General features: G+C 38.3%; 2 non-coding genes across 2 annotated transcripts; both read right to left on the bottom strand.

The window, feature by feature from the left end:
- Positions 1–6,717: 6,717 nt before the first annotated feature.
- LOC112768641 (small nucleolar RNA R71) lies at positions 6,718–6,821 on the bottom strand. The gene has a single exon (XR_003186045.1). It is a non-coding gene; the product is annotated as a small nucleolar RNA R71 (small nucleolar RNA).
- Positions 6,822–19,339: 12,518 nt separating this feature from the next.
- On the bottom strand, positions 19,340–19,410 carry TRNAC-GCA (transfer RNA cysteine (anticodon GCA)). Its single transcript has one exon. It is a non-coding gene; the product is annotated as a tRNA-Cys (tRNA).
- Between the last annotated feature and the right edge of the window lie 437 nt (positions 19,411–19,847).

Raw genomic sequence — 19,847 nt, forward strand, 5'->3', positions numbered from 1 at the left:
CATGAGTCTTACTTTTCCCTACTCATTTATTTTATATCCGTAAAGCTAAGCATGAGGACATGCTAATGTTTAAGTGTGGGGAGGTTGATAAACCACTATTTTATGGTTTATCTTGTGTTTAATTGAATGGTTTCATCAAGTCTTCACCCACTTATTCATACTAATTGCATGATTTTATAATTTCTTCCTAGTATTGTTTTAATGGTTGAAAACTTGCTTCCTAGAGATCTTTAATTAGTATATTTTAATTCTCCTTTATACCATTTGATGCCGTGATCCGTGTGTTAAGTGTTTCAAGCTTTATAGGGCAGGAATGGCTTAGAGAATGGAGAGGAAGCTTGCAAAAATGGAAGGAACACAAGAAACTAAGGAGATGACCAGCGAATGCTGACGCGCGCTCATGGCTCACGCGAGCGCGCGAAATGGAAAAAATTGCAGCGACGCGTGCCCGTGCCTGACGCGTACGCGCGGATTGGAGTCTGCACGAATGACGCGAACGCGCGGACGACGCGTATGCGTGACAAGAAAAATCGCTGAATGACGCGAACGTGTGACTGACGTGTACGCGTGACCTGCGTGATCTGCAGAATTAACAGAAAACACTGGGGGCGATTTCCGGTCGCGTTTTGACCCAGTTTTCGGCCCAGAAACACAGAATAAAGCTAGGGAACATGCAGAGACTCAAGGGAGATCAGATTCACATCAATACACATTGACATATTCTCATTAGGATAGTTTTAGGTTTTTAGATCTGAATTTAGAGAGGATTACTTCCCCTCTAGGTTCTCTTTACATTCATAGTTAATTAGTTTTATGCTTTTGGATATTGAAGAAGTCATTACCTCCGTTGAAGACATTATTATAGTTTGTTTCTTTACTTACTCTTTTATTTATTATAACATATTCTTAATTCTTTCTTAGAGTAGTAATTGGATTATTTTCATGGATTGTTAATGCAGAGAATTACTTTTATTTTTTATTAATTTTAAATCCCTATTTTTATTTAATTCATCATGTCTTCTTATATTTTTATGAGCGTTATATTCATGTCAATGGAGTAGACTCCATACTTGACATGGGGTTGATTAAAAGGAGACACTTGAGTTGGAAGGCTTAAGTGCTGATTAATTGGAAATTGTTGGCTAGTTCTGTATTTACTAACGCTAGACCTTCCCAAGGGAGAGGACTAGGATTTGCGAATAAGAGTTAGCTCAATCACTTGACTTTCCTTTATTTAGTAAGGGTTAACTAAGTGAAAACAACAACCTTTTTAATACTATACTTAAGAGACCCCAACAAGGATAGAACTTCCAATTAATCATTCCCCCAGTCAAGGCTTTTTTATCTAGAATATTAATAATCATTCTTAGTTTTTATTGCTTTAATTTAAAATTATTTAATTGCTTATCAACCAAACTCAAACTCTCTCAGAAAATTCCTAATTAATAAATTAGCATCCTTTCTCGCAACTCGTTGGGAGACGACCTCGGATTCATACTCCCAGTATTTTTATTCTAAATTTTTGTGACACCTTTCTAAATTGGTGAAGTGGATTTTAGCTGGTTAAGGGCTATACTTGCAACACTGTTCTCTTATTTAAAATCTCTTAATTGGCGTAACTTCTGCCACGCACCAGAAGTGTTCTTATTATTGGTTATGGATTGTATATCTTTGGGGTTTTGGAATAAGGGGCAAGAAACATAAATGATAAGAAAGTAAAAGAAACTCAAATAATAAAAAGGTCTTGGCAAGGGTTGATGGTTAAGGATCTTTATCCTTGTCACTAACCATAATATGATAATTGTATGGATTAATCCCATTAAGTCATCCTTTAACAAGTGAAGGAAAGTCAAATGAGCTACATCAATCCTAATCCATAAGTCCTAGCCACCTCACTAATTAACTTAGTAGAAGTTAGGGTCAATGGATACCAATTATCAATCGCTTGGACATTAGCAACTCAAGTTCACCTAAGTTACCATCCCAAGCCAAGAACACAAAAATCTACTCTAACATCCTTCCAAGTATTTAATCAAACACTTGGAAGGCATAAAAGGAAGGCAAAATAAAATTGCAAAAAATTAACAACAACAAAGCAATTAAACAATAAAATAAATCAAACATTAATTGCATTAACAAAAAATAGAAGAAACAAGAGTGCATCAACAACAAAGTAAACAAATACAAGGAGTAAAATACTACACTAGGAAAGGAAAGGTAAAGGAACAAGAAATTGTGAAGAAAAAGTAAATCAAGACATGAATTGAACCAAGATCTAAAAAAATCCTAATCTACATCTAACCTAATTCTAGAGAGAAGAGAGAGCTTCTCTCTCTAGAAACTAACTAAAGCATGATCAAAACTTTCCTCATTGCTTCCCCCCTGACCCCTCTTAAATTCATCATGTAATAGCCTTAGAAATGAGTTGGATTTGGGCTTGGGAAGCTCAGAAATCACCGCCAGTGTTTTCACTTTAATGAGGTCACATGCGAACTGCGACGCGTACGCATGGGTCATGCGTATGCATGGATCACGCGTACGTATCGCCATGCGACTTCATATCCACGCGTGCGCGTCTGTCACGCGTGCGCGTCGATGTATGCACTCCAAATCCTTGATTTTCCATGAATCCTCCGTTTTTCATGCTTTTCTCTTCACTCCTTTGATCCATTCTTAGCCTTTTCAACTTGAATTCACTAACGAACACATCAAGGAATCTAGTGGAATCAAAGGTGAATTAAAATTAGCAAATTAAAGGCCTAAAATGCATGTTTTCACTCTTAAGCACAAATTAGGAGAAAGTCATGAAACTATGCAATTTTATTGAATAAATGTGAGAAAAGTTAATAAAATCCCCTAAATTAAGCACAAGATAAACCATAAAATTGGGATTTATCAAATCTCCCCACACTTAAACCAAGCATGTCCTCATGCTAAACCAAGAAAGAGACAAAGGGTATCATCATTTATTAAATGCAAACTAACTAGATGCAATATACCTATATGTAATCTATCTAAATAGATGCAATTACTTGGTCAAAATAGATCAATTCCCAAGAAAAACTAATATAAGCATAAGGGCTCAAGCAATAGCAATCAAATCAAACCCACAATTGAATTGAGTTATTGAAAGATTTTACAAACTTGCAAAAAAAGAGATGATCATGGGTGAAAACATGTTATTGAGTAATCGAACCCTCACCGGATGTGTATCTGCTCTAGTCACTCAAGTGTATAGGGTTGATTCACTCAATTCTCTCCTAATCATGCTTTCCAAGATTTTTTTTCATCTAACAATCAACAATTATTTCATGCATGCATACAAATATCATGAGGACTTATCCATGGGTTGTAATGAGGCTAGGGTCAAGATAAGGATGCATTTGGTCAAGTGGACTTGAAATTTGAATCTTTGATTAACTTAAGCTTCCCACCTAACCTATATAACAACCTATAAAAATCTAATACAAGCCTAACGACCCATTCTTCACTTTTTCCACACTCATGCATTTTCCTTTTTTTTCTATCTGATGCCAGGGCATCTTGGCCAGTTTCACTGACCTTTTCTTTACTGTTTTTAGGATAGTTTCATATATTTCTTTAGGAAATAAGCTAGTTTTGGGTAAATATTCACTTATAGCTTGATTCAAGCATACATTGTGCATTTTACATAATTTCATGAGGATTTTGCATAAGTTTAGTGACAAATATTATGTTGCATTACTCATGACTTGGACTAGAGCTTTGATGCACTTTATTGCTTGATTTCAGAACCAAAAAGGAAGCAAGAAAAGGGGAGGTAACTTGCAAGATTAATGAGAAAAGTGATTGCCAATAACATTCTCAAAAAGCCATCAATGCCCACGTTAGAGAGTCACGTTAACTAAGTTAACGTGAACTCTAACGTGGAGAAGAGAAGATGAGCCAACGTTAGTGACACTTAACATTGTCACTAACGTTGGCAATTACTCATAAGTGGCCACGTTAGAAGCCACGTTAACCTAGTTAACGTGACCTCTAACGTTAAGGGGGGAAGAGAAGCCAACGTTAGTGACACTCAACATTGTCACTAACGTTGGCCTATGGTGCAAAGTACCACGTTAACTCCCACGTTAACTTGGTTAACGTGGGAACTAACGTAAAGGATGAAGAGTTGTCAACAACGTTAGTGACACTCAACATTGTCACTAACGTTGAAGCAACCACACAACCCTCAAGAGTCACGTTAACATCCACGTTAACTTAGTTAACGTGGAAGCTAACGATGAGGAATGAAGGATGAGCCAACGTTAGTGACACTTAACATTGTCACTAACGTTGGGATGGCTAAAGATGGCTACGTTAGAGGCCACGTTAACCTAGTTAACGTGGACTCTAACGTTAGACCCAGGGGCACATTGGAACGTTAGTGATAATGTTGAGTGTCACTAACGTTCTCGAAGGTTGGCAAGGACCACGTTAGAAGCCACGTTAACCTAGTTAACGTGGGCTTTAATGTAAAACAAGAAGGGGCACACTGGAACGTTAGTGACAATGTTGAGTGTCACTAACGTTCTCGAAGGATTAACAAGGCAACGTTAAAAGCCACGTTAACCTAGTTAACGTGGGTTTTAACGTAAGGCAAAGGGGTGCATTGGAACGTTAGTGACAATGTTAAGTGTCACTAACATTCTCGAACTTATATTCTCACTAAATATTAACACCCCTAACGTCCTGAGCTGAAGTCTCTGCCCACTTAGCACTTTCTCTCTGCAAGTAAAGCCAAGCCCAAATGAAGAAAAGAACTGCTTCAAACTCAAGATCCAAAGGCCCAAGACTTGAAGAGTAAACTAGAAGCTGAGAAGAGTAGTATATATAGGAGTAGCTTTGAATTGTAAAGAAGCTCTGGAGGCTGGGAAAAAGAGAACTACTCTCTGTATTTTACTTTCTTTGCAAATTATAGTTTTATGATGTATTCTCCATCTTTGTTTTCATTTTCAAGAGCTATGAACAACTAAACCCTTTCATTAGGTTAGGGAGCTCTGTTGTAATTTGATGGATCAATACTAATTTTCATTATTCTTCTTCTATCTTTCCTCTTGATTTTACTTGAAAGCTTTCGATCTTCATCCAATTGAGTAGTTATCTTGGAAGAGAAGCTATTCAAACTTGGATCTCTTTTGAACCTTGAAAGAGGAATGAAGAGATCAAGCTAGAAATGCTTTCTCATGCTGGACCAAATTGGGTTTGGATGGGTATGTGACTATAACCCTCTCAATACTTGATTTGGGAAATGCATGTGGTATAATCAGTGACCATACTTCATCTCTTCTCATGAGCAATTGACCAAGGAATTGGCTATTGATCAAGATTTGAGAGATTGAATTGCAAGAAATTGTAATTCAATCACTTAAGATTGCCAAGGAGATCAATGAGTGCATTGATTGAGGAAGAGATGAAAATGAACTTGATCCGGAGAATTGCAACATCTCCTAAGCCCAATGAACTCCCCATCTCTGATCTTACCCATTCTCTTTAATTTCTGCCATTTACTTTTATGAGCAAATCCTCCATTCCCATTTACAATTCTGCAATTTATTTTCAGTCATTTACTTCCAGTACTTTAATTCTAGCATTTACTTTTCTGTTATTTACATTCCCGCCATTTTATTTTCTGCAACTCTCAACCCAAATCTTGGATTCGCTCAACTAGAACATTCTTTTAATTAAAGTTGCTTGATCAATCAATCCTTGTGGGATTCGACCTCACTCTATTGTGAGTTTTTACTTGACGACAACTTCGGTACACTTGCCGAAGGGAGATTTGTTGAGAGACAAGTTTTTCGTGCATCAAGTTTATGGCGCCGTTGCCGGGAATTGATTGTGCATCAACAATGATTAGATTGGAAGATCACTAGATTGAGCATTTTATTTTGTGAATTTCATTTTCTGTTTGAGTGATTTACTTTTTGTTTTAGTTATGCTTCTTCCCTTCTCCCTCTACTCTTTTGTTTTTTCTTTGTTATTTTCAATTCTGTTTGCTAACCCACTAACTGTTTGATATATTGCATCACCCACAACTAACAACAATTCTGACACAAATACTGTCTGCACCTATTTTCTCTGCTTGTTGGTTGTATGACAGGGAGAAGAAGCGGGGCTTCAACTTCCTTTGATTCTGAACCGGAGAGAACCTTCCTTAGACTAAGGAGGGAGGCAAAAGAAAAACGAGTAGTTGGTGCTGAAGAAGAGGAGGAACAATTTGAGGAATACTTTGAACCAAACATGGAAGAAAACATGAAAAATCATCATGAAGAAGAGACTCACAACCATGGCAGAGGAGGTGGAGCAAATCATGCTGGGGAGGATAGAAGAGTTTTGGGCTCTTACATTAATCCAAACCCAGGCAATTGTGGAAGTAGCATCCAAAATCCAACAATCCATGCCAACAACTTTGAACTTAAACCACAGCTCATCACCCTTGTTCAGAACAACTGTTCGTTTGGAGGAGGTGTTCAAGAAGACCCCAATTAACATTTGACCACCTTCCTGAGAATATGTGACACAGTGAAATCTAATGGTGTTCATCATGACGCCTATAGACTGCTCTTATTTCCCTTCTCACTCAGAGACAAGGCAGCCAAGTGGCTGGAATCCTTCCCAAGGGCGAGCTTGACAACTTGGGAGGATGTGGTGAACAAATTCTTAGCAAGATTCTACCCTCCTCAATGAATCAATAGGCTGAGAGCTGAGGTTCAAACCTTCAGGCAACAAGATGGTGAGACTCTGTATGAAGCATGGGAGAGGTTTAAAGACTTAACAAGGAGGTGTCCACCTGACATGTTCAACAAATGGGTCCAGCTGCACATTTTCTATGAAGGGCTCTCTTATGAGTCAAAGAAGGCAGTAGACCATTCATCTGGAGGATCCTTGAACAAGAAGAAGACCATTGAGGAAGCCATAGATGTTATTGAAACAGTAGTAGAAAACGACTACTTCTATGCTTCCGAAAGAGGGAACACAAGAGGAGTGATGGAGCTAAACAATGTAGATGCTCTGTTGGCCCAAAACAAGCTCATTACCCAGCAGCTGGCTGACCTCACCAAGAAGATGGAGAGGAACCAAGTAGAAGCAATCTCATCTTCATCAACAATCCAAGAAGGAGTGAATGAAGAAACAGAGGGGAGTCAGGAGCAAGCCAACTACATTGGGAATTCACCAAGGAAAAACTATGATCCATACTCCAAGACTTACAACTCTGGATAGAGAAATCACCCGAACTTTGGGTGGAGAAGTGAGCAAGATCAAAAGTAATTCACCCAGAGGACATCTCAACACCCCTACAATAACACTTCTCCACATACTTATCAAAACCAAAACAACACGTCTGCTCCGAATCACTCATCAATTGATGACAAGCTCTCTAAGATTGAATCCTTACTTGAAGGAATATGCCAAGAGATTCAAGAAAATAAGGTGTTCAAAGAGGAGGTGCGAGCCAATATTAAGAACCAGGGAGAGACCATCAGGAAGCTGGAATTTCAGGTGGGATATTTAGCTGAGAAGATTCCCAAACCTACTGATAGCTTCCCAAGTGACACGGAGAAAAACCCCAAGGGAGAAGCAAAGAAAGTAAGATGGGAAGATTGCAAAATGGTCACTACAAGTGATCAAGAGATTGAAGACAAGCAAAGCAAAGTGTGCAAACAACCTGAAGACAACTCAACAAAGGAGGAGGATAGAGATCACAAAGAACCAGAAATCTCACAACAAGAGCTGCTGAAGCTCTATGCACCATTCCCTCAACTGCTCAATGGTGTTGTGAGAAAAAGAATATACTCAAGGTTCTTAGACTTGTTTGCATCTCTGCATGTGAACATACCATTCATCAAGGCAATTCAACAAATGCCTGCATTCATCAAGTATATGAAAGAACTTCTTTCAAGGAAAAGCTCACTCAAGGGAGGGCAGACTATAGTGATGAACAAGGAATGTAGTGCCCTTATTCAACCTGAGTTGCCTACAAAAAGAAGAGACCCAGGAAGTTTTCATATACCTTGTGCCATAGGTGAAAACATGTTCGACAGAGCACTATGTGATTTAGGGGCCAGCATCAACTTACTGCCCTTATCCCTGGTGAAGAGGCTGCAGATCAATGAGATAATGCCCACATATGTCATTATCAGACTGGCTGACAAAACTCAAAAGCAAGCAATAGGAGTGGTGGAAAATGTGTTGCTAAAAGTTGGGAAGTACTTTCTCCCAACAGACTTTGTCATTCTGGACATGGAAGAGAGTCACACTCATCCAATTATATTGGGAAGACCATTCCTAGCTACGGCCAGAGCACTTATTGATGTAGAGAAATGGGAGCTAATATTGAGAATCCATGATGAACGACTCAGCTTCAATGTTTTCAAACTCTCACAAGAAACAAATCAAGAGGACAAGGAACTAAGCACAAATGATAATGAGACACTGAAGGAGGAAACAAGCACTGAAGCACAGCCAGTTCATTTTGAGACCCCCTTAACTGACAAACAAGAAAAACAGCAATTGTCACAGCTCAAGGAAAAGTTGGAGGAACCTAAACCTCTAGAGGCAGGTGAAGACAGCACCACAGCTCCTTTAGAAAAAGAGGTCACCAAGGAGAAGGCAACCTCAAAAGAAACAAAGAAGAAGGTACCAAGAGGGTGGAAGAACAAGAAGATCCCTACGGAAGACTTTTCTCCAGGGGATAGAGTTGTCTCAGCCTACTTCCCAGATATTCCCCTAATCTCCCTACTGTGCCATCTCAATTACCCAAGGTCTTCACTATCAACAGAGTTCTTTCCCTGGAACATGTGGAGATTATTGATCCAACCAATGGATACAAGTCCACAGCAAGAGGGGAGGACTTTAAGCACTACCAACCACCATGATGAAGGAAAAATGTCAAGCTAGTGACGCTAAAGAAGCACTTCATGGGAGGCAACCCATGTTTTATATGCTTTCAGATGATAATGAATAAGTCAATCTTTATGAGCTTCAATCCAAACTTAACAAACAATTGGTGAAAATCTTCTTATGCAAAATATAGTGGGGAACAAATTTGGTGTTCAAAGCAAACCAAGATGCATGCTAGTCTTGGAAGCTTTGAACAAAACTTTTCATCACATTGCTTCAAACTAAGTTTGGTGTCACCCCATGGTGCCACCAAAATGCATATAAGGACCCACCAATGGTTAGTTAGTTAGTTGGAATTCATAAACAAATAATCAAATCCTTTCTTTCATTTTTTTCCAGCCGTAGATTTTTTTTATGATATTAATTTCCTTGTTTCAAATCTTTATAGAAAAGGAAAAGAAGCATAAAAAGGGATTGATTGGACAATTAAATGGGGGAGATTTCGCCACTTAATGAAGAGCACTACACATATGTCTCAAGAGGAAACGCATGGGGAAACGCTGCCATGCAACATTGGAGAAAGAAAACCCTTGAAGACCGAACCAATCACTCTCATTAAAGTGATGATCCTTGTCTTTCCTTCATATACAACCCCATCCGCCCATCTAGTAAACATTCATGCAATCCACACCCTTCACTCACTCATGATTTTCTTATATAAGTGAACCTTAGTGCATGCTCACTCCTCACATCCAAATCCCCACTCTCCATACTTCTATTGGCACACTAAACTCTTCATCACAAATTACTTTAACCAACCCACTCTTCATCTATCCGAAGCCCCAAATCCCCTCAAACAACAATTCAAGTCATGGCATCATCAAGCTCAAAGAGGCAAAAGAGGAAAGGGCCTATGGAGAGTGCTCCTTTTGATGACAAGAGATTCAAAACTGCCTTTCATGAGCATGAATTTGAGCGGATAAGTGCCAGAAGGATATTGCCAGAATTAATCTTCCAAATCAATGCCAATGAATCACCACAGATTTGGAGAAAAATCGAACAGAGGGGGTGGCAATTGCTCACCAGTCCAGAGGGGAAGATCAATGGAAACCTCATCAAAGAATTCTATGCAAATGCAGTTAGAGAGGATAAGACCAAAGCCCCAACCTTCAAAAGCTATGTGAGAGGAAGGGAGGTGGACTTCAGCCCAAGTGCCATAACAAGAGCTCTTCACTTGAAATCACCTCATTTTGATGAGGAGAGTTATCAGGCAAGGATAAGTAGAAGCCCCGATAAGGATGAGCTCTCAGAAATAGCATCAGATATCTGTGTCATAGCCGCTGACTGGGAGAGGTATTCAGATGGGAGACCAAAATTCATAAAAAGGGGAGACCTTCACCCTGAGGCCAAAGGGTGGTTTGAGCTTGTAAGGAGGTCCATCCTACTAGCTGCTAATAATTCAGAGGTTAACATCAATCGAGCCACTATGGTACAATGCTTAGTGCAAGGTGGGGAAATCAAAGTGCATGAGCTCATTGCCGAAGGGATTCAAGAGTCAGCTGAGAAAGCTGACTCAGGTGCCAGACTTTGGTACCCCAGCACCATCCTCCGCTTGTGCAACAAGGCCAAAGTAATATTTGAGGACAGCAGCCCAGACTGGGTGAACCCAGGGAGGCCAGTCACACTCGAGCGAATGGTCTATACCACACCGGCTCAGCAACTAAGAAGGCCACATATAGGAAGGCAAAGGGCCCAGGAAGAAGCTAATCAAGAAGAATATCAACAAGAAGAGCATCATGACCCAGCCAACTTGAATATGACTCACCTTCTAAGAGCCATTGAAGATTTGGGACAGAGACATATGGAAGGACAAGAGCAAATGCTGAACCTTCAAACCAACTGGCTGAACCAACAAGAAGCATGGCAAAAACAACAAATGGAGCAGCAGCAGGAACACTACTCCTGGCTCACTCAAGCCATCAACCAAGTGAATGAGAGGTAAGAACTTCAAGAGAAGTACTTGTAAGAACTCAACCAGTGGCAGATAGCCCAAATGAAAACTTTCAATAAGTTCAGTGTACTCAATGAAGGGAGGCAACTACATAGGGAGGAGTTCTATGTAAATACTCAAGCCAAGTTGAACTACATGACCAGTAATATGCATCAGCTACACTATGCCATCCTTACATATGATGAGGTCCAAAAAGATTTTGTAGAACAAGAAGTGAGGAAGGTGAAATAGCAAAAGGAGACACTCAAGAAGAAGATGGAAGATGGTGGTTTCTGGAAGAAGCTGCTTGGAAAAGGCAAAGGAAGTGGAAGCACAAGCATTCAAGAGAGACACAATGAGGACAAGCAAGGAGGGGAGCAGGGACATCCACATGAATGAAAGGTGGTGGAGTTCTTTTTAGTCCATTGTTTTATATGCTTTAAATAAGGAAGATCTTGTATGAAATAGAACCTGCTTCCATGTTATGTTTAAACTTTTTAAAATTCTGTCTTTTAAATCGTCCTTCTAAATAGGTCCATGATTTCTGGTTTAAATGTCACTGCATCATTCCCTTATTTACTTGTAAGCTTGTCCCTTTTGAATCAAATTGAAGAAGAGAATGATTATGTTATTAAAAGACCAGAGTAGAGTTCATATTGTGGAAGTGCACTCATGAATCTTTGGGGTAGTCATAAGTTAGCTAAGTTGGTTCAACCACAAGGTTAGGAGGACAACTATCTATCCTGAATACTTGAATTTGGATATACTCATGAGACTATGTTAATAACAAGATCCTAAGAAGAAAAAAGGGAAAGAACAATGGAAGTGAAAAACAAAAGAAAAAGAGTAAGCAATAAGGCTAGGCATCAATGGTTTTACCCTTGAGGCAAGTGTCTGTGGTGCTCCTGTGTGAGGGATCTACTTGGATGAATAAGCTCTTAGGGGTGCTTTATCACTTGGTAACTTGGGTTAACTAACCCGGGATTATCAGCTGAAAATCCATTATCAAGAGTAACCCTCACTACAGAGCATTTAGTAACCCAAAGAGGTGCTGGACACCAAGGTCTCAAGAAAAGAAAATAAATAAACTATATGCCTGTGGTGTGTATGTATGGGGGAGAGACTTGAGGGAGTAAGTCCTTAGGGGTGCTTCAACACCTAGCACCTTGAACCAACTGGTTCGGGAGTGTTGGCTGAAAGCTTGATGGGAAAATTTGTGGAAAAACGAATTTCCAAAACACCCAAGACTAACCGGCAAGTGTACCGGGTCGCATCAAGTAATAAAAACTCACGGGAGTGAGGTCGATCCCACAGGGATTGAAGGATTGAGCAATTTTAGTTTAGTGGTTGATTTAGTCAAGCGAATCAAGTATTGGTTGGGTGATTTGTGATTGCAGGAACTAAATTGCTTGAAATGTAAAGGGAGAAGGGTAGATTGCAGGAAATTAAAGAGCAAAGAAAGTAAATAAGCTGAATCTTAAAGAACAAGTAATGTAAATTGCAGAAACTTAGATTGCAAGAAATGTAAATTGCAGAATCTTAAAGTGCAAGAAATGTAAATGGCTTGAATTATAAAGGGAATTGGGAAATGGATTTGCAGAAATTAAACAAGGAAAAGTAAATTGCATTAATCAGACAAGTAGAAGGTGACTTGAATTGAACCGGATCTCTAACGGAAATATAAATGAACTTGAAAAGCTTTGAACAGAGAAGTTAAAATGCAAACTCCAGATCTCAGGACCCAAGAGACTAGATAACCGAGTTTAGATCTCAATGCCTTCCTAGATCCAAATGTGGAATTCAATTGCAAGAAATTAAAGATCAAAACAGAAGAAAGCTTGAATGTAAATCTCAATTCTCCAATGATGCAGTAAAAGAAACAGAATGAGATCTCAAGGTGAGATTGAGACAGAATTTCCCCAATTCTCAACACCCAAGACTCAAGACAAGTGTAATTGAAATTAAAAACAAGAAAACTAAGAGGAAGAGAATTCAATTCTCCTTCCCCGAACTCAGAAACTCAAATTAATTCTAAAACCAAAAGCACTCAGCAAAACTAAAACGGAAAGTTCTAAAAGGAAAAAAACTCTCCTAAAACTTAAATCCTAAGCTATTTATACACTTTCTTCAAATGGTCTTCAAGCCTTGAATTGGGCCTTTGTTCTTGATGGAATTGGGTTGATAAAGGCCTTGGTTGATTGCTCTTGGAGTTGGAGAAAGATCCATTGTGAACCGGGTTGAAATCATAAAAGTTTGAGTAAAAGTTTGAGGCAAACTTTTACTCAAACTTTTTATACCAGATTGCTTAAGCTTGCTGCTACCAACGTTTGAGCCAAAGTTTGAGGTCAAACTTTTGCTCAAACGTTGGCCCCCTTGTAAATGTGTGTGGCGCCAATGTTTGCCAAAAAGCTTGAGGCAAACGTTGGCGCAAGCTTTTCTCCTCCAGGGTGTGCAAGTGTGGCACCAACGTTTGAGCAAAAGTTTGACCTCAAACGTTGGCGCAAGCTTTTTCCTCCAGGGTATTGATTTTGTGATGCCAACGTTTGCCAAAAAGTTTGAGGCAAACGTTGGCTCAAGCTTTTCTCCCAAAAGTTTGAGCTAAAGTTTGAGGCAAACTTTTGCTCAAGCTTTTTTCCTCTGGAGTGTTTTCAATTCTTCCAAAAGTTTGAGCTAAAGTTTGAGGCAAACTTTTGCTCAAGCTTTTTTTCTCTGGTATGTTTTCAACTCTTTTAAAAGTTTGAGCTAAAGTTTGAGGCAAACTTTGGCTCAAACTTTTTGTTCTCTCTTACTCCTAGCCATTCCTTCTTCCTTCAACCTTCTTCAAAACTCTTTTCACCTATCATCAATCAACCAAACACATCAAAGCTTTGCTTAAAATCATGAGTTTGTTATTCTTTCATAATATATGACAATTATAGCATAAAATCTCATGAAATTGCATTAATTCATACATGGTTGATTGAATCAAAGGAAACATGGAAATCTACCCAATTGGCTTGCTTATGGCTCAAGAAAGTGCATAAATCAATCGAAAATAAGTAAAAAAAACTAGTGAAAATAGGCTAAGATGACTTGTCATCAAAGCTTATCTTAAAGAGTTGCCCCCTTACAGAGCACTTAGCCTAAATAACACAAATAACCCTTGAAATAACAATAAAAGGGTCAATGAATAAAAGTCTCATGAGATATAAACAAAGTAAGTGTTTAGGGACATGATAAAGGTCTGAAAGCCAGTAATGGAATGAACCTAAGTTGCTATGCATGAAACCACCATAAAATCAGTAATATGACTTCCACAAGGATGACTCATTCCTCTGGATATTCCATTCATCATTCTCTTGTTCCAGTACTTGCTTAGGGACAAGCAAGCTTTAAGTTTGGTGTTGTGATGCCAGGGCATCTTGGCCAGTTTCACTGACCTTTTCTTTACTGTTTTTAGGATAGTTTCATACATTTCTTTAGGAAATAAGCTAGTTTTGGGTAAATATTCACTTATACCTTGATTCAAGCATACATTGTGCATTTTACATAATTTCATGAGGATTTTGCATAAGTTTAGTGACAAATATTATGTTGCATTACTCATGACTTGGACTAGAGCTTTGATGCACTTTATTGCTTGATTTCAGAACCAAAAAGGAAGCAAGAAAAGGGGAGGTAACTTGCAAGATTAATGAGAAAAGTGATTGCCAATAACATTCTCAAAAAGCCATCAATGCCCACATTAGAGAGTCACGTTAACTAAGTTAACGTGAACTCTAACGTGGAGAAGAGAAGATGAGCCAACGTTAGTGACACTTAACATTGTCACTAACGTTGGCAATTACTCATAAGTGGCCACGTTAGAAGCCATGTTAACCTAGTTAACGTGACCTCTAACGTTAAGGGGGGAAGAGAAGCCAACGTTAGTGACACTCAACATTGTCACTAACGTTGGCCTATGGTGCAAAGTACCACGTTAACTCCCACGTTAACTTGGTTAACGTGGGAACTAACGTAAAGGATGAAGAGTTGTCAACAACGTTAGTGACACTCAACATTGTCACTAACGTTGAAGCAACCACACAACCCCCAAGAGTCACGTTAACATCCACGTTAACTTAGTTAACGTGGAAGCTAACGATGAGGAATGAAGGATGAGCCAACGTTAGTGACACTCAACATTGTCACTAACGTTGGGATGGCTAAAGATGGCTACGTTAGAGGCCACGTTAACCTAGTTAACGTGGACTCTAACGTGAGACCCAGGGGCACATTGGAACGTTAGTGACAATGTTGAGTGTCACTAACGTTCTCGAAGGTTGGCAAGGACCACGTTAGAAGCCACGTTAACTAGGTTAACGTGGGCTTTAACGTAAAACAAGAAGGGGCACACTGGAATGTTAGTGACAATGTTGAGTGTCACTAACGTTCTCGAAGGATTAATAAGGCAACGTTAAAAGCCACGTTAACCTAGTTAACGTGGGTCGGTTAACGTGGCTTTTAACGTAAGGCAAAGGGGTGCATTGGAACGTTAGTGACAATGTTAAGTGTCACTAACGTTCTCGAACTTATATTCTCACTAAATATTAACACCCCTAACGTCCTGAGCTGAAGTCTCTGCCCACTTAGCACTTTCTCTCTGCAAGTAAAGCCAAGCCCAAATGAAGAAAAGAACTGCTTCAAACTCAAGATCCAAAGGCTCAAGACTTGAAGAGTAAACTAGAAGCTGAGAAGAGTAGTATATATAGGAGTAGCTTTGAATTGTAAAGAAGCTCTGGAGGCTGGGAAAAAGAGAACTACTCTCTGTATTTTACTTTCTTTGCAAATTCTAGTTTTATGATGTATTCTCCATCTTTGTTTTCATTTTCAAGAGCTATGAACAACTAAACCCCTTTCATTGGGTTAGGGAGCTCTGTTGTAATTTGATGGATCAATACTAATTTTCATTATTCTTCTTCTATCTTTCCTCTTGATTTTACTTGAAAGCTTTCGATCTTCATCCAATTGAGTAGTTATCTTGGAAGAGAAGCTATTCAAACTTGGATCTCTTTTGAACCTTGAAAGAGGAATGAAGAGATCAAGCTAGAAATGCTTTCTCATGCTGGATCAAATTGGGTTTGGATGGGTATGTGACTATAACCCTCTCAATACTTGATTTGGGAAATGCATGTGGTATAATCAGTGACCATACTTCATCTCTTCTCATGAGCAATTGACCAAGGAATTGGCTATTGATCAAGATTTGAGAGATTGAATTGCAAGAAATTGTAATTCAATCACTTAAGATTGCCAAGGAGATCAATGAGTGCATTGATTGAGGAAGAGATGAAAATGAACTTGATCCGGAGAATTGCAACATCTCCTAAGCCCAATGAACTCCCCATCTCTGATCTTACCCATTCTCTTTAATTTCTGCCATTTACTTTTATGAGCAAATCCCCCATTCCCATTTACAATTCTGCAATTTATTTTCAGTCATTTACTTTCAGTACTTTAATTCTAGCATTTACTTTTCTGTTATTTACATTCCCGCCATTTTATTTTCTGCAACTCTCAACCTAAATCCTGGATTCGCTCAACTAGAACATTCTTCTAATTAAAGTTGCTTGATCAATCAATCCCTGTGGGATTCGACCTCACTCTATTGTGAGTTTTTACTTGACGACAACTTCGGTACACTTGCCGAAGGGAGATTTGTTGAGAGACAAATTTTCCGTGCATCACTATCACAACTCATATGCATTGATTATTATTAAACTTTACTTTGGGGTATTTTGTCCCCTTTTTATTGCTTTTTTTTCTTTCTTTTTCTTTTTCTATTTTTTCTTTTCTTTTTCTACATATTTTTTTCTTTTTATTTTCCTATTTGTTTTTCTCATTTTTTTTCAAACTACAATATACACAAGAGCATCAATGCATATGGTTTTATATTTAATTAACACATGAGTATGTACCCAATTCCCAATGTTTTCAATAGAAATACAAAACTACCCTTTTACCTCAACTAATGTCCCAAGTTTTCCCACACTTGAATGATACACACTCACTAGCCTAAGCTAATCAAAGATCCAAGTAAAGGATATTTAATGTTTTTCGCTTTAAGGCTTGTAATGTGCTAAAATTAAGAACAAGTGGGTTTATCATAGGCTCAAAGTTGGCTAACAATGAAAGATAAAAGGTAAGGCTATTTGGGTAAGTGAGCTAATTGAAATGATGGCCTCAATCATATAAATACATTCATACACAAAATAATGGACATAAAGAATCAAACAAATCAAAGATTACAATCATAGAAAGAGAATAATACACACAAGAATGAAAATAAGTGGTTATATGATGTAACCACACAATTAGACTCAAATCTCACATGCTTGTGTTCTTAGCTCAAAAACATGATCCACGATATATAATTCAAGCAAGTTCGATGAAAAAAAAATTGTACTCAAATCAATTGGGATGCCCTACAGATAGATTTCTTGAAAAATTTTATTATTTGACTAAGCTTATTATATATATATGCAAAACAAGAAAATGCGACAAAAAATCCTAGAAGACCTAAAAATGAAATGCAAAAGTGTTGGGATTAGAAATTTGTCACCCAAAAATGCCGATTGGTCGAACGACCTCCCTACACTTGAAAGTTTGCACCGTCCTCGGTGCATTCAAAGATGAGCAAGAGGGTATGAAGATTTGCCGAGTTGCCACCTTCAGCTGGTGGATCAACCGGTTGCTGCTTGTTCTTTCTCCCACTTCCATTTTTGCTTATATCCCAGGTAAGATCGGTTCAGGATCATGGGATCCTTTTCTATCAGATAGGAAGGGCTATTTCAAAAAATGTACTTCTAAGTAATTGCTCCATAGATCCTATATCTATCTATATGAAGAAGAAATCTTGTAACGAGGGGGATTCTTATTTGTACAAATGGTACTTCGAACTTGGAACGAGCATGAAGGAATTAACGAATTCATTTGTTTTTCGCGATTCTATGTTTTCAACACTAATATTGACAACAGTATTGAAAACAAATATAATCCGATCGTGAAGAAATCGATCGATTTCTTCACGTTACAGAGGCAATTTTTAGCCATACATATAGGGTTGAGTCGAGCGGGTCAGATTAAAATCAAAAATAAAAAGTATTTTACTTCTCGTTTTAATCCATTTCTATCTAATCTAATTATATCGAAATTCTGAATCTTTTCAAAAATCTTCTAATCTAACTAAAACTAAAAAAAGGATATATTAAAATATGAGAATAAATCCTACCACTTCTGGTCCTGAGATTTCTGTGCTTGAAAAAAAAAACCTGGGACGTATCGACCAAATAATAGGTCCGGTATTGGATGTAGCTTTCCCTCCAGGGAAGATGCCAAATATTTACAACGCTCTGGTAGTAAAGGGTCGAGACATTGTTGGTCAACAAATTAACGTGACTTGTGAAGTACAGCAATTATTAGGAAATAATCGAGTTAGAGCTGTAGCTATGAGCGCTACAGATGGTCTAATGAGAGGAATGGAAGTGATTGATACGGGAGCTCCCCTAAGTGTTCCAGTGGGCGGAGCAACTCTAGGACGAATTTTTAACGTACTTGGCGAACCTATTGATAATTTGGGTCCTGTAGATACTCGCACAACATCTCCTATTCATCGATCCGCGCCTGCCTTTATACAATTAGACACAAAATTATCCATTTTTGAAACCGGAATTAAAGTAGTAGAATGGCTCTAACAGAGTTTCTGTTATTCGTATTAACAGCTACTCTAGGAGGAATGTTTTTATGCGGCGCTAACGATTTAATAACTATCTTTGTAGCTCCAGAATGTTTCAGTCTATGCTCCTATCTACTTTCTGGATATACCAAGAAAGATGTACGGTCTAATGAGGCTACTACGAAATATTTACTCATGGGTGGGGCAAGCTCTTCTATTCTGGTTCATGGTTTCTCTTGGCTCTATGGTTCATCCGGGGGAGAGATCGAGCTTCAAGAAATAGTGAATGGTCTTATCAATACACAAATGTATAACTCCCCAGGAATCTCAATTGCGCTTATATTCATCACTGTAGGAATTGGGTTCAAGCTTTCCCCAGCCCCTTCTCATCAATGGACTCCTGACGTATACGAAGGAGTGCGGTTCGTTCGATAAATTCCTACCTCTCTATCTATTTTCTCCTATCTCTATAAAAAATATCACTATGAAGGAATTATTTTACTATTGTTCACTAATTCTTGTTGTTTTTTTTTGGTATTAATCTAATCACTGAGAATACTAGAAACTATAATAACTATATATATTTATTTAAATCGCTGGTACAGAGTCAAAGGGGGATTCGATTCTGCACTAAAACTATTATATTAACACGAAACAATTCAATAAATTCTATTAGAACATCAAACAAGTTTTGATCAGATTTCTAGTAGAGTCGGAAAACATTACAGATAAATTCGTTTTTCCTCTCATTTTTTTAATTAAAAGGTCAAAATTCAATTCTCTTGTCGATCAGGCGACACCCGGATTTGAACTGGGGAAAAAGGATTTGCAGTCCCCCGCCTTACCGCTCGGCCATGCCGCCAAAACGATATATATATGAGAATACCCTTTTTTTATTGAAAAAGAGATATGAGATTCATCCTGAAAATAGAAGGCAAGATAGTGAGAAAAGTAAATGTAAAAGCAAGGAAGCGTAAATTGTTAGATGAGGTAGAAACCACCAGAATTGAGTGAGTGAATTAGTGTGATATCAATGAATAGTAGTGTGTGAATTTCAAATTGGGCACCGTTTAGAACACACACATTAACATAGAGAGCTATGTCACAATTGCACAAAAGGAACATGCACTTCACTCATTCTAGTGTGCTTGAAATACTTCAAAGAAAACTTGTAGGGTAAGACAACCAAACAAGCAATAAAAAACATGAGAGCATTCAAGTAATTAAATCAAGCAATTGTGAATTTGATAATGAATGGACATTGATTGATGTGCAAGAGAATTTAATGGACCAAGTGAT

The sequence above is a fragment of the Arachis hypogaea genome, chromosome 17 (assembly GCF_003086295.3).
Source record: "Arachis hypogaea cultivar Tifrunner chromosome 17, arahy.Tifrunner.gnm2.J5K5, whole genome shotgun sequence".
NCBI lineage: Eukaryota > Viridiplantae > Streptophyta > Magnoliopsida > Fabales > Fabaceae > Arachis > Arachis hypogaea.